The sequence below is a fragment of the Lissotriton helveticus genome, chromosome 4_1 (genome assembly GCF_964261635.1).
Source record: "Lissotriton helveticus chromosome 4_1, aLisHel1.1, whole genome shotgun sequence".
Classification (NCBI taxonomy): Eukaryota; Metazoa; Chordata; class Amphibia; order Caudata; family Salamandridae; genus Lissotriton; species Lissotriton helveticus.
This window is the reverse complement of record NC_136063.1, coordinates 1,874,175,977-1,874,188,593: the sequence shown is the minus strand read 5'-3', so window position 1 is coordinate 1,874,188,593 and position 12,617 is coordinate 1,874,175,977. Positions and strand designations below refer to the sequence as shown.

Below are 12,617 nucleotides of genomic sequence, written 5' to 3'. Positions count from 1 at the left end.
CTTCACCTCGAATGTTCAGAATAGAAGAGAGGAATATTCTTCCTGCAAGAGTTAACACACATTACTAAGTTCCTGCACTTTAATGAAAGAACTGTTAATTCCAAACTCCCTCTCTCTCACTCTTTCTTTACCTGATTTAGTGTGAGCATTAGCCTCTCTCAAGAGAGTCTCTGTATGGAACTCTACTGCCAGATACTATCGCCAAAAGAATACTTGTTGAAATGCTGACTGAAGATATAGGTGGTACACAAGAATATATATATATATTGTTATCTACTTGAAGACACAGTCTCTTGAAGAAGAGTTCCTTAATGTCCATTCACTAGTAATATTCATATGACAATGACAATAGAAGTTCCAATGCGGACCCTCAGGTGGTCTGAAGAGGGCGCTCTTGAATAACGAGTAACTGCTCTATCTCCTTAAAGTCTTACAGCTGAGTTCTATGAGGCTATGGCTTCTCTCGTGCTCATTGCGTCATGAGCAAACCAATATGAAGTAACATATATTTGAGATAGTCTTTACTGCTGATACGAGTAACTGTTCAAGAATTAAACCAAAAATGTGACCTGATAACCTTCACTAAATAGAGTTCCAATAACAAGGAAAAATCTCACCAATGCTCGGTGACTGCAGCTTCTAGTGCACGAAGTCTGAAGAGAATAAACTGTCTCTGTTGCATACTATACAGGAAGGCTGAGGAGAAAGAACTGCGAGAGAACAAGCCAGCTCCTCAGCAGCCGTCCGTTGTACTGAGGTGAGCCGAGAGCTGGCAAATCTTCGGAGACCGGAAGCTTGACGACAGGAGCCGTCTCCGGGACTGGTAATTAGGAAGGTCTAATACACCAATGTTCAAACGGGGTCAAAATACTCAGGTTTCACAGGAATAACCAAGGAGAGCGCGAACAAGCATCCGCCTCCCGAAAATGAACGGTTGAAGTGCGACGTTTCATTAACGCTCGCGCTCAACGTTCAGCTGCGTCAAAAATTCAATGGGCAACTAGAGAGCTAACCTCGAGGACTAACAGTGGCAACTTGGAAGTGTCTGTCCTGGCTCAATCTGTATATAGCGACCAAAGAGCTCCAGCTTGTTAAGGGGCAAGGGCTCTTTACGGGCAGGGAACACTTGTACCTGGGTGCAACTAACCTTGAATGACCTGCAGAGAGACCGATCCTGACAAACGAAATGCATTAGGAAATTGCCTCATGCTGTTCCAAAGAAATAAAAGTGGCGAAAAGATAAGTTACGTGTGCGGCTCGTTTTCTGTCCTGTTGGGGAGAAGTGTTGAGATAATTATCGGCTTGGTTCTGCCGAAGAGCGACGCACCACCACAAGAGCGCCATCACCGCCCGACTATGAACCAATTGTGAAGCTCATGTAATAGTGAATGGGCGGTTGCGGTGCCGCCGAAGACTGGCTTCGGTATTGGACTCAGACGAGTCTTGAAAATGGACTTGTTATGGGGTAACTACAGACCTAACAAACTAATGATAAGAGTATTACACCAAGAACAGCATGATTTAGCACCGCCCATTGGAGGGAATAACAAAAGGCATGTCTGTTTGCACCACAGATCCCACAATGCACCTCTAAAAGACTCCATTAGAGGAAGGACAACCAATCAAGAATAAAAGAACTGTGAATGCAAGCAGCGTGTTTGGTGCAGGCTTACCTCTGAAGAAGTTCTGGGAAGAACGAAATGCATTAGGAAATTGCCTCATGCTGTTCCAAAGAAATAAAAGTGGCGAAAAGATAAGTTACGTGTGCGGCTCGTTTTCTGTCCTGTTGGGGAGAAGTGTTGAGATATTTATCGGCTTGGTTCTGCCGAAGAGCGACGCACCACCACAAGAGCGCCATCACCGCCCGACTATGAACCATTTGTGAAGCTCATGTAATAGTGAATGGGCGGTTGCGGTGCCGCCGAAGACTGGCTTCGGTATTGGACTCAGACGAGTCTTGAAAATGGACTTGTTATGGGGTAACTACAGACCTAACAAACTAATGATAAGAGTATTACACCAAGAACAGCATGATTTAGCACCGCCCATTGGAGGGAATAACAAAAGGCATGTCTGTTTGCACCACAGATCCCACAATGCACCTCTAAAAGACTCCATTAGAGGAAGGACAACCAATCAAGAATAAAAAAACTGTGAATGCAAGCAGCGTGTTTGGTGCAGGCTTACCTCTGAAGAAGTTCTGGGAAGAACGAAATGCATTAGGAAATTGCCTCATGCTGTTCCAAAGAAATAAAAGTGGCGAAAAGATAAGTTACGTGTGCGGCTCGTTTTCTGTCCTGTTGGGGAGAAGTGTTGAGATATTTATCGACTTGGTTCTGCCGAAGAGCGACGCACCACCACAAGAGCGCCAGCACCGCCCGACTATGAACCAATTGTGAAGCTCATATATATATATATATATATATATATATATATATATATATATATATATATATATATATATATATATATATAAATATATATAATATATATATATATATATATATATATATATATATATATATATATATATATATTACCTACTGGCGGTCGCCAGTAGGTATATGTAGTTAGGACCTAGTTACCATATGAAATTCCGAACATTCTATTCGGAATAACTTTGGCGCCGATTGAGGGATCTGTTTGTAATTTTCCTTAAATTTGCCTCGCTCCGCTCCGCTCCTTCCCTGAAAGTTTCGGGGGGATTTGTCAAGCGGGGGCAGAGAAAAAAGGGGGGTCCCAAAACGTGTTTTCCCCATGTTAATTTCCATAGGGACATTCTGACCCCGCTACAGCTCGAACGGCTGAACGGAATTACACCAGATTTGGCAAAATGGTAGGGACTGGTATGCTGCAGTGCCTTTTGTATGTTTGGTGTAAATCCCTCCAGTAGTTTTTGAGAAAATTGAATTTGAAATTTTTAAAATGGCATTTTCTATTGGACCTTTAGACACGGCTACAGCCCGAACGGCTTAACAGAATTACACCAAACATGGCAAAATGGTAGGGACAGGTATGCAGTAGTGCCTTTTGCATATTTGGTGAAAATCCCTCGAGTAGTTGCTGAGAAAATTGAATTTGAGCAAATTATATATCTATTTGCGCTCAACATTCTATTGGAAATAACTTTGGCGCCGATTGAGGAATCTGCGTGTAATTTTCCAGAATTTTGGCCAGCCCTGCTCCGCTCCTTCCCTGAAAGTTTCGGGGGGATTTGTGAAGCGGGGGCCGAAAGGGGGGTCCCAAAACGTGTTTTCCCCATGTTAATTTCCATAGGGACCTTTAGACACGGCTACAGCCGAACGGCTGAACGGAATTACACCAAACTTGGCAAAATGGTAGGGACATGTATGCAGTAGTGCCTTTTCTATATTTGGTGAAAATCCCTCCAGTAGTTGTTGAAAAAATTGAATTTGAGCAAATTATATATCTATATGCGCTCACCGTATACGCACCGTACGCGTACGGTACGCGTACCGTACGCGTATGTGCGCGTACCCTTACGTGCGCGAGCGAGTTTCTGATTGGCTGGCAGTCGACTGTCAACATTCTAAACTGTCCAAACCAGGAAGTGTTGGCCACCATCTTGTTTCTCAGGAGAACTGGGGCACAAGAGAGCCCAAAACAAGAGTGGAAAACACAAAAAGGGGGCAGGGTAGAGACCCCCCAACCCTCTAGCCCAAAAGGACCCCCAAGGGCAAAAAAAAAAAACATTCGAAAAAATCACGGGGTACGCGCACCGTACGCGTACGGTACGCGTACCATGCGCGTACCCCGCGATTTGAAAAAAAAATTGCACTTGGTGGTCCTTCTGGGACCCCCTGAGAAGGGCTAGGGGGTCAGGGGGACTCTACCCTGCCCCCTTTTTGCGTTTTCCACTCTTGTTGTGTGCTCTCTTGTGCCTCACTTCTCCTGAGAAACAAGATGGCTGCTCAGGTGGTCCCAGAAGGATAATAACATATATAAACGTGATCCGCTAATAGAATTAGCATTTAAAAAACCTTGCAAATTCACTGAAAAAAACATAGGTTTCAGGCCTTATATAGTTAGGAATTAGCATTTAAAAAACCTTGCAAATTCACTTAAAAAAACATAGGTTTCAGGCCTTATATAGTTAGGAATTAGCATTTTAAAAACCTTGCAAATTCACTTAAAAAACCATAGGTTTCAGGCCTTATATAGTTAGGAATTAGCATTTAAAAAACCATTGAAATTGCTCCTATATAGTTAGTTGTACTAACTATATTTCGCGCACCCGCAATCCACTGCTGAAGATGTCACATATTACATCATTCATGACATGGTCAGTGACATCACTGATGACATCACTGATGACATCTCAAATGACATCACTGATGACATCACTGATGACATCTCATTTGACATAACTGATCACATCACTGATGATATCATTCATGTGATAATACGATGCACCTCCTCACACTGTAATATAACCTTTGATACACCCACTGTTAAATACAGACTACCATTCTTGAAACCATTGACACACCAATACCAGTTACTACACACGCACTCACTAATTCCTAGATCTACACACACATTCACTCATTCACCCATAGAATCGCTCATACATACAGTCACTCATCAATACAACACTATCATATGCACTCATACACCTATACAGACACTCACACACTGCCACTCATCCATGGAGTTACTCACACACCTAGTCAGTCATGCAAAGAATCAATCACACTTCCATTTCCTCAACTATACAGTTATACACACAACACCTTACTTATTCAAACATATACTAACAAATACTCTCTTATACAATCACTGATACAAGTACACAATGATCCATACAGCCACTCGCACATTCACTGGCTATCATGTATAGTCATTTATATATGCCAACTCTCACATGCACTGTGTTTTACATATGTACTTACTTGGACATGTAGCACTGAGATATCCATTTACTCACCAACACATCCATGCACACAGTCAACCGCCCATATAGCTTTCTACATGCACTCTTCAACTCATACACCTAGTGAATCAACTACTCACACATCTATGCACAGAGTCACACACCTCCCAGCCACCCACACACACACTCAGTCTCCCATTCAAATACTTGGGCAACCAATCAATAACCCATATAGCCACTCATATAGCTACTGATCAACACATGCAGCAGCTTACACAACAACAGACATACTGACGCACACATTCAGACAGTTTAGTCACTAACCCATGCATTTAGTAAGACGCATTTAATCACTCACTCATAGAGTCAGTCACGCACCTACTAAATCCTTCATCCAGACACTTATACATCCACTCATTCTTCAATATGTAAAACATATTTAAACTTTACAGAAACACACAGTCACTGGATGATGTCATCAGTGATGTCATCCGTGATGTCATCTGAGATGTCATCAGTGATGTCATCAGTGATGACATTTGAGATGTCATCAGTGATGTCATCAGTGATGTCACTGACCATGTCATGAATGATGTAATATTTGACATCATCAGCAGTGGATTGCGGGTGCGCGAAATATAGTTAGTACAACTAACTATATAGGAGCAATTTCAATGGTTTTTTAAATGCTAATTCCTAACTATATACGGCCTGAAACCTATGGTTTTTTAAGTGAATATATTATATATATATATATATATATATATATACATATATAGATACATATATCTATATATATATCTATATATATATATATATATTCTTTTTATAAAGATATTTTTTTTTGCTCTAATGCTCCAAGAAACACTTTGTCTGGTAAGCTTTAAATATTATATTTCCTTTTGAATGTATACCTCTGATTCAAACTAAATTACTTCTTGTTCGGTACATCCTGAACCGCGTCTCTAGTGTTTACTCATCTGATTGCAGGTATTTTTGCTTCAGTTTTGACTATTTAAAAGATACGGACAGTTTAAGAGCGATGAATATGCTATTTCTTTTCTGTACTCAACTGTATATAACACGTTGCGTAAGCTCCTGACAGAGAAGTCTGCAAATATACAATTATTTGTATTTGAGTTCAACTCCCATGGTCTCCCTAATTAAACAGTGCCACTGATGCGACAGTTTTGGCTTAATAGTCCTCCTCTGTGCTTTATTTTTATAAATCAAATTAAATCACGTTTCTGAGTTCTGTCTGCCAGAGGTGAGGCTGGAGCCGTGCTGCGTTTTCTCAGTGATAAATTAAACACAGTCATGTTGCCAAAATGCTTATAATGTAAGTGAATTCAAACGTGATTGTTGTGCACATTTTAACTGTTGAAGTTGACAATTTGTATCAAATAAATCTACACAGGCTATTGGAAAATTCATATATGAAGAATTTCTGGTATATTTCTGGTATGGGTGCTCTTCTGTATCTTGTGTAAACTGCAGCTAACAATTTGGCAAGGGGCAACCCTCCACAATTGTGACAGGAAGTGTCAAGATCGCAGCAAGCAACGTTTTAGGGAGATTTGGACAAACTGATGTTCATGGTACTTTCTAAATGTTTTACAAATATTTAGTTATAAATGATGGCAAACTCAACCTCAGTTTTTAATGATGGTATATTGGTGACAGTTAGACCTGTCAGCCTTAGAGTGGTCTCCCCAAACCTTTTACCTTCTCCACTCCTGTTTTGAGGATTTCGTTTTTGTTGGCCTCAGGACGCTGTGAACTTACGAACTGCTTTCCAGTGCTAGGGCGCTTGTGCTCACTCCCTGCAACAATGTAAAAATGGCTTACACCTAATTGGCATATGTAATTTACTTATTAGTCCCTAGTAAAGTGGAGGCTCTCGGCACCTCACCAGCCAAATCTGTATTGTATGAATTTGTTCTGAATTTGTTGAATCATCCGATACTTTACTTATGGGTTAAAACAGATCTTTTAACTTTTAAACCATTTAGGCATTTCTTACTTTAAAGGGAGGCTGTAACACTTTACGTGGGAAGTGAGGGGAATTGTCAGCATTCCTTTTCCGGGCCTGGGCGTTCTAGTAGCGCCATTTTGGTTAGTGCGCACTCTAGTCTGGCTCATATGCCGATAAAGAGAGCCGTGGCATGGATGCGGTGAGGTAGAATTTCTACCCGAGCGACAGGAATACCAGCCAAACTACTGCACTCCGCTACTCAAGTAACTTCGCAGAGTTTCTTTGTAACCACGCAGAGTTCCGCGTAGCAAAACTCAGTGAACTACGCCCAGGCTTTCTTCTTAGCAGACTGTGTAGAAACAACATCACTACACCAAAAGTATCTCAAAATGGAGAAAATGATGCGTAAAGAGATTTCCAAGTGGTGGGAGGCGATCACACTTGAAAAATATCAGGAAGAGAAACGTGTGCCTCGTGGTCTGAGGATCCTAATAGCCCCGTCATACGAAGATGCTGATGAAGAACTAGCAGGGGAATGGGCAGACAACTTGTTGGACGGCTCAAATCGGATGCTATCCATACTAATTAAGCATGCGTGGAAGAAAAGAGGCATCCTGATTTTGGCTATAGATGAATTGAGGAGTGAAATTGAGAAAGAAGAGAAGGAAGATGTCTTCAAAAACAAAATGGAAGAAATAAGAATAAGGATTGAAAAACATGAAGAAGAAATAATAGCCAAAAAGGAGCGTAAATTCCTGCGAGATGAGATCGACTACCGCTCGGGAAGGGTATTTACCTTCAGTAGGAAATATGACAATATAACCCGGAAGGGAATACAAGGTACTCTGGATAAATTACAAAGCACAGAAGCAGCAGATGGTGAAGTCAGTGAGAGTGATATATCAGAGGATGGGACCCCTTTGAGCGCAAATGCTGCATCGAAACCGACACATTTTTGGAAGGAATTCCAGGTAATGAACCAAACCCTAAATCAATCAAATTGGCAGAAGGACAGAGGAAGAGGGAGGGGAAGAGGATTCCTCGGACGCGGCAAAGGAAAAGGAAAAACTACAGAAAGTACAGCGACATTCGGAAACAAATCAGAAGAGGCGGCTGGAAAAGCGACTGCAACCCCCATGGGAGTGGAAACACGGGGCCAAAAACGACGTGGACGATGAACACCAGAAACGTGGTAAACTTATCCCATCATATTTTGACTAATGATGAATTTGATGTTTTACAATTTGGTCTATCGTTTTGTCCCACTAATCCGTTCTCGTATCACCAAGAACGCATTGACTTATTTTGTTTCCTACGGAAACTTCGCCTTCATAAATGGAATAAACTAAAGGCCAATGGGGGTGCAACCAGTAGGATTCTAACTGTTGGGGTTCCCGCTATAGAAACTATCCATGAGGTAGAAACCCTGATAGCTCTAGAGGAACTTGAACGTGACAATCCTGAATTGCCTCCTATTGATGCTCAAAAACTGGGATAAGACACCAATCTGAGCAGTGTTAATAGTAACTTCAAACCGAAATCCACTTTTAATCCTGTGGTACCGTCCAGTGGAATAGATACTTTTGAAGATCTTGTAATAACGGAACTTAAAACCATAGCTAAGAACAAGGCCTGGTCAAAAGATAATCTAATTAAAGCTCAAAGACTAGCCATCAAATCTTTGAAACAGGACAACAGCATAGTGATCCGCCAAAGTGATAAGGGCGGAAATGTTGTTGTCTTGAATTTAAGCGATTATATCTCTGAAGGTTCTAGCCAACTAAGTAATCATGACTGCTATGAACCAGTTTCCAAAACTCGCATCGAGGAATCTAATAACATCTACTATGGCATGCTAAAGGAATGGCAGAAAAATGGACTACTGGAGTATGATGAATATGCCTTCCTTTCGAACAGAAATCCCAAAATCGCTATACTATACTTGCTGCCCAAGCTACATAAGAATCCTACCAGACCACCTGGGAGACCGATAGTCTCCTCGATGAACTCGTTATTAGAGCACAGCTCTAAATATATTGACTTCTTTTTACGCCAATATGTTGAAACTTTGCCTTCATACCTGAAGGACAGCCGTGATTTTCTTAAGAAGATTGAAGGTATAGTTTGGAAGGAGAGTTTCCTCCTAATAACGTTAGACGTATCTAGTCTGTATACCTCAATCAAGCATGAAGACGGTGTCAAAGCGTGTGAGCATTACCTGAAATCCAGATCCATTTCATTTCTACAACACACTGAGATGATTGTACAAATGATCTATTTTTGTCTAGAGAACAACTTTTTCATCTTTGATGGTAATTTTTATAGACAAAAACAGGGCACTGCCATGGGCACTTGCTTTGCTCCTAGTTTTGCCAACCTATTCATGGGCAGATGGGAGCAGGCAGTGCCCATGAGACATCATCTGTATCTCAGCCATGTCGTACTATGGCTGAGATATATTGATGATTTATTTGTAATTTGGAATGGCAGTGTGGAACAGGCTGAATCATTTGTGAATATTCTAAACATCAATAAATGGAATCTAAAGTTTGAAAGTTCAATCAGCAAAACCAATGCCAAATTCCTAGATCTTGAGATTATGGTATGCGAAGACAAACTGGTATCCACCCTATACAGGAAAGAAACTGCAGGCAACACACTGCTGCATGCAGAAAGCAGCCATCCTCTAACATTGATCCGTAGCATCCCTTATGGGGAGTTCCTTCGGGCCCGAAGGAACTGCGGAGTAGATGCAGACTTTGAAAAGGAATGTGTTTTAATGACCAACAGATTTATTGAACGTGGGTATAACAAGGATGTAGTGAGGCTTTCCAGACTTAAGGCTAGTCAGTTCTCTCAGAGTGAATTACTGGACTCCTCCAGTACCAAACAAGATACCACGAAGATCAGATATATTTCCACCTATAACTCTGGATCTGTCAGGGTCAGAAAGTGCTTAGCCAAGCACTGGAAGGTGTTAAGAACTGAGACAACCCTGGAAGATGTGATAACAGAATTTCCCAGCATTACCTTCAGAAAGGGATTATCCCTTAAGGATAAGATGTGCAGTAATGACATTGTAAGAAAGAAAGACTCCTCTTTGGACATCAAGGGATTCTATACATGCATGGCCTGTAAGGCCTGCAAATTCAGATGCAACATCAAGAAAGTTTTCTATCCTGTGGAAAATGTGGAAAAATTGATTGACAAACATTTAACTTGTGTTTCAGATCACTGCATCTATGTATTGACTTGTCCATGCTCTAAAAAATATGTGGGCAGCACCATGTTTGCTGCTAAAAAACGTGTGCTAGAACACATGAGGGCGATTCAAAACAAGGACAAACTATCACCACTTGCCCGCCATTTTGAACAATTCCATCACAGTAATCGTGACCTGCTACGTTTCTTTGTTGTTGACAGAATACCATCCAACAATAGAGGAGGCGACACAATTCGCAAATTAAGACAATTAGAATCCCAATACATTATAAACTTGGATTCCAAGATCCCCAAAGGGTTGAACTCAGAAGAGGAAATGGCTTGGTATTTGGGAGAATAATTAATTCGCATACTAAATTACATAATCATTGAATTGACTATTAACATTGCCTCTGGTTGAGAACTCTTACTGACAGATCCTTGGCTGTTTCTATCTGTTTGGTCCTGGTTTGGGATAATATGTATAATACTGAGTCTGACTATCCCCAAGAGTTTTTTTAACATTCACTTATTTGCACTTGTTTTTAACGAATGAAGAACAAAAGTCGCATCTAGTCTTATGGTTGGTGGTGAACTTTTTGCACGATTACTAATGAGCCTTGGGCATTCTCTTTGCAGATTGGGATCTAACAAACCCTGTGAAATATAAAAAAATGAATAAGGGGTAAAGGAACCTACCTTATGAAAATAAGAACATTGAAAGACATTTATGTGGACTTTACGTGAAAATTTGGTTGGAACACAGAAACACTAAAACTCTCGTCAAGCAACCCACTTGGGCATGATGTGTATTGTATTTATTTTTGTATTAATTCTAGAAATATATTTTGATTTGTATTTTCCGATGAGTTTTTCTCACTTATAATGGACCTATTAATTATGGTCGACTAGATATTGGAAATTGGTAGCATAAGTCTAGTCCCTGTTTGCAGCCTAATAGACCAAGTAACTAGAGTAGTTGCACCGCTTTAGCGGCTAGAATTACGATTGAGATGTGTATATTACTATAGTATATAAGTTAAAGAACCAGAGGTCCCATCCCCACAGACTTAGTCTGGAACCAACCCACTTGGGAATTGCTTTTTGAACTTGCATTATGCCCAAACTGCCAGTAGCAAATCATTGACTGTCAGAGTTCCACAGTTCATGAATTGGTCCATATAGGCGCATATTGAGAGTCATCCACTAACGCTTGGCTTAGTGCATTTAGATAGAAACGAATTTGCTGTTGTTGACGCGATGGTAAATCTGATTTATTGCATGTATAAGGGGTGATTGAAATAATGTCTAATAATTCGTAGACAGTGTTAAACAAAACTTTCCCCACTGTTGTTGAAAATGATCAATTGCATTGTACAGCATAGGCATTTCGTTTCTCTCCTTTTTTGTTGCAATGAATTATTGCTATAATTGTTTGAATAGTGTAATTACGAATGGAATATTATCATATAATCATCTTAAGTTAGTAATTAGCAAAGAATAGTTACATTGGCATTATTTTCTGCAATATACAACATTGCGCGTAAGAATTGCAATTCACCCCAACCTGTTCTAAGATGGCTGACTCCTAAAAGAAACTTGGTTAGTCCACCCTTTATGTTTTTTGTTGTTGTGTGTAATCACGTGCACCTATTATAATCAATGGCCACACTACAATGCTTTACCCGTGAGCAAGGCGGTTATCCGCTGAAACGCGTAGGGGTTTCGTAATTTTGGCTTATGGTTTAATATCATTAAAGAAACCATGTTGACGAGACAGACGGAGTACTGAGCATTACTGTCTGTGTGGAGTGCGAGGTACTGGTGAAGTACGAGGACGTGCATATTTTCGGGAACCTCCAAGCCCGAATCGCACCGCCGGTGAAGTGTCCCGGTCTATGTGGAGGAAAATTGAGTTTGCATATATATATATATATATATATATTCACTGAAAAAACCATAGGTTATAGACCATATATAGTTAGGAACTAGCATTTAAAAAACCTTATTTTACTCACACAAAACCATTGAAATTCCATATATAGTTAGTTGCACTAACTATATATCGCGCACCCGCAATCCACTGCTGATCATGTCACATATTACATCATTCATGACATGGTCAGTGACATCACTGATGACATCACTGATGACATCTCATTTGACATCAATGACCACATCACTGATGATATCATTCATGTGACAATACAATGCATCTCCTCACGTTTTAATATAACCTCTGTTTCACCCAGTGTTAAATACAGAGTATAATTTTTGAAACCATTGACACACCAATACTAGTTACTACATACGTACTCACTGATTCCTACGTCTACACACACATTCACTCATTCACCCATACAATCATTCATACATACAATCACTCATCTTTACAACACTATCATATGCACTCATACACCTATACAGACACTTACACTCTGCCACTCATCCATGGAGTTACTCACACACCTAGTCAGTCCTGTAAAGAATCAATCACACTTCCATTTTCTTGTCTATACAGTTAAACATAGAGCACCTTACATTTTC

At 40.4% G+C, this 12,617-nt stretch overlaps 1 long non-coding RNA gene across 1 annotated transcript in view; it reads right to left on the bottom strand.

Annotated features, from left to right (window-relative positions):
* The window catches only part of LOC144827723 (uncharacterized), a 376,568-nt gene that overhangs the window by 122,604 nt on the left and 241,347 nt on the right, over positions 1-12,617 (bottom strand). The gene's annotated exons all lie outside the window — the stretch shown is intronic.